Source organism: Poecilia reticulata, linkage group LG18 (assembly GCF_000633615.1).
Source record: "Poecilia reticulata strain Guanapo linkage group LG18, Guppy_female_1.0+MT, whole genome shotgun sequence".
Classification (NCBI taxonomy): Eukaryota; Metazoa; Chordata; class Actinopteri; order Cyprinodontiformes; family Poeciliidae; genus Poecilia; species Poecilia reticulata.
In genome coordinates, this window is record NC_024348.1 from 2,721,117 (window position 1) to 2,723,670 (window position 2,554).

The following is a 2,554-nucleotide window of genomic DNA, read 5'->3' on the forward strand; positions in this document are numbered from 1 at the left end:
CCCCTAAATGTTCCCCCCACACTCTTACCACGCGTGGTTTCCAAACAATCATGTCCACCAGTTCCCTCCACACACACACATACACACACATTGACGCTCTCACGCACACAAACACTGAACTCAGCGTGTCTACTTAGAAAGCAGCCAAAAACAAACGGCACAGCGCAGATCTCCTCCAAACAAAACTGACCCATTACGCGTCATCTGGGTTCTGCTTCTTCATTCTAGAAAACAGCACGCAGTTATTAAAAAAAAAAAAAAACTAAAAAATTAAAAAAAAAAAAAAAATCATGTGTCATATGTAGAGCTCTGTTTTCTAATCCTTATAGCCAGAGAAAATAAAACAGTCACCACAGTAAAAAGAAGGGGGAAAAAGTCCTTACTTGTATCTTCGGATAATTCCGTTATTCTCCAGACAAGCCAAGATTTATTAATATCCTTCGAAATAGTTAACGCGGGTTTTTTTTTCTTCTTTCTTTCTTTTTATCCAGAGCGTAGAGCAGAGCAGATTTTCTTTCCCCCCCTTTTCTCCTTCAAGACAGATGTGAACAGTCCTGCCCGAGTCGCTCCACCTGCATCCTCTGCTGTCAAGCCAGACACCAGGCAGGAAACGTGGCTTCAGAGTTCCCCGTCCTGTCAAAGTAAAACTCCGGGCTATTCAAAACCGGCGCCCAGACTTTTATTGTCTAACGCCGGTTGCGGGTGCAGGTGTCTTGACGGCGCCTCCACCTGATTCTACTGGCGATGGAGTCGCAGCGGCATCAGCAGCAGCAGAGGCGGCCGCACCGCAGAGGCCGCCCACCAAGGCGCGCCCCGTTCCGGCTGCAGAAGGTGGCACTGCCCGGTGCGAGGGAGAGGAGAGGGCGGGGGAATAATGCAGGATTTACGGTCCACCTCACTTAAAATGGTAGGGACTTTCCAAGAAACAGTGATGATAAAAGTAGATCACGGTTTTGGAATGACAAAAGTTATAATGGGGGAAAAACGAGACAAAAAAAATAAAAACAGTGCAAAAAAGAAATGTCATGGGATAGTAACTAGTTTGTGTATGTGATGTTCACATGTACACAAACTAAAACTTTTAAAAGTTTTAAAATAAAACTTTTATTTTAATTGGAGTTAATTTTTTTACAGTTATATTTTCACCATTTTAGTCCTTCATTTAAAAATGTGATAGTTTCAAACTAAAGATTTAGCTTTATATGAAATATTAATTTAGCAAACTAAATATTTAGCTACATACTAAATATTTGGCCTCAAACTACATTTAGTTCTGAGCATTTCTAAGCACTCACATTATTACAACAATTTAACTAAGAAAAAAATGGGAGTTTATTTTCAGTCATATTTTCCCCATTTTATTAATTCATTTATAGTTTATATCACAGTTTCAACCTAAATATCAAACTAAATGCTTAGTTTACAAACCAATTTCACTAACAACCTATATAAGTAGCCTTATACCATATTGAACTCTGAGCTAAATATTTAGCTAGAAAACCAGATATTTAGCTAAACATTTAACTGAGCAAAACTGTTTAGCTAGATATAGTTGGCAGTATATTTAACTATAACATTTAGATAGGAAATATTTAGCTTCTACTAAGCTAAGATGCTAAATATTAAGTTAAATACTTAGCTAAATATTTTATTCTAGATATTGAGCTAACAAGCTAAATGTTTATTCTGAAACTTTTTAGCTGTTTAGCTAACAATCCACATATCTCTAAACATTTAGCTCATAGCTAAATAGCTAACAGTCAACATGCTGAGAACCAGAAGTGAACTACCAAAATAAAAGCTGGGTCTTGCAAACTTAGCTCCTGCTGGCATTAATGTTTCGCTTCAGTTGTTGCTCACATCACCTCTTCATTGTTGTTTCTTTTCCTCTAACATTTTAACGTAAAGCATTGGTTGAGCTGTTTTAATGGCATTACAGATGTTTGCCAATAAATCCACAGCAACAGTGACTACTCCAGCTAACTACCAGCAGTTTATAGTCAGACTCCATGACCCAACTTCTGTTTTGATCGTCGACTTTTGGTAGTCAGTGCATGTAAGGAAATACTTTGCTAGCTAACAAAATATCTAGTTTGGAGCAAAAATACTTAGTTTCTAAACTATTTATTTAGCTTGTAAATTAAATATTTGGCTTGAAACTGTTACAAATATAAGTGAATGAATGACGTGGTGAAAGTAACAGTTTGAAAAAATGAACCCACATTTCATTCTTCATATTGCCTCCTGAAGAACCCAAAGTAGTGATGTTAAATTTTGACTGTGTAACTTCAAATGATACCTCAATTTCTTTCTCCATTTTTCACATGCAGTGTTATCTCCAGCTCAGTTTTCCCTGTCATAAATTTTACACCTCGGCTTTGACATTCTAGTCCTTGATATTTTCAGTTCATGCCTGGATACAAACCCTCTTGTTATCACGTACCTGGACCAGATTTAGCTAGGTATTTTAACAAAGTATGGAGACAAATGATCAGAAGAATACTGACATTATAAACTTTGAGGCCATTGTGCACTCAATTTTTGAGCATATATA

General features: G+C 37.2%; 1 protein-coding gene across 1 annotated transcript in view; it reads right to left on the minus strand.

Annotated features, from left to right (window-relative positions):
• The window catches only part of nrxn2b (neurexin 2b), a 435,854-nt gene extending 435,189 nt beyond the window's left edge, over nucleotides 1-665 (minus strand). Inside the window, exon 1 of the mRNA XM_017310305.1 lies at nucleotides 384-665. The gene's annotated coding sequence lies outside the window, so the exon portion shown is untranslated. The remainder of the gene's footprint in view (nucleotides 1-383) is intronic.
• Nucleotides 666-2,554: the final 1,889 nt, after the last annotated feature.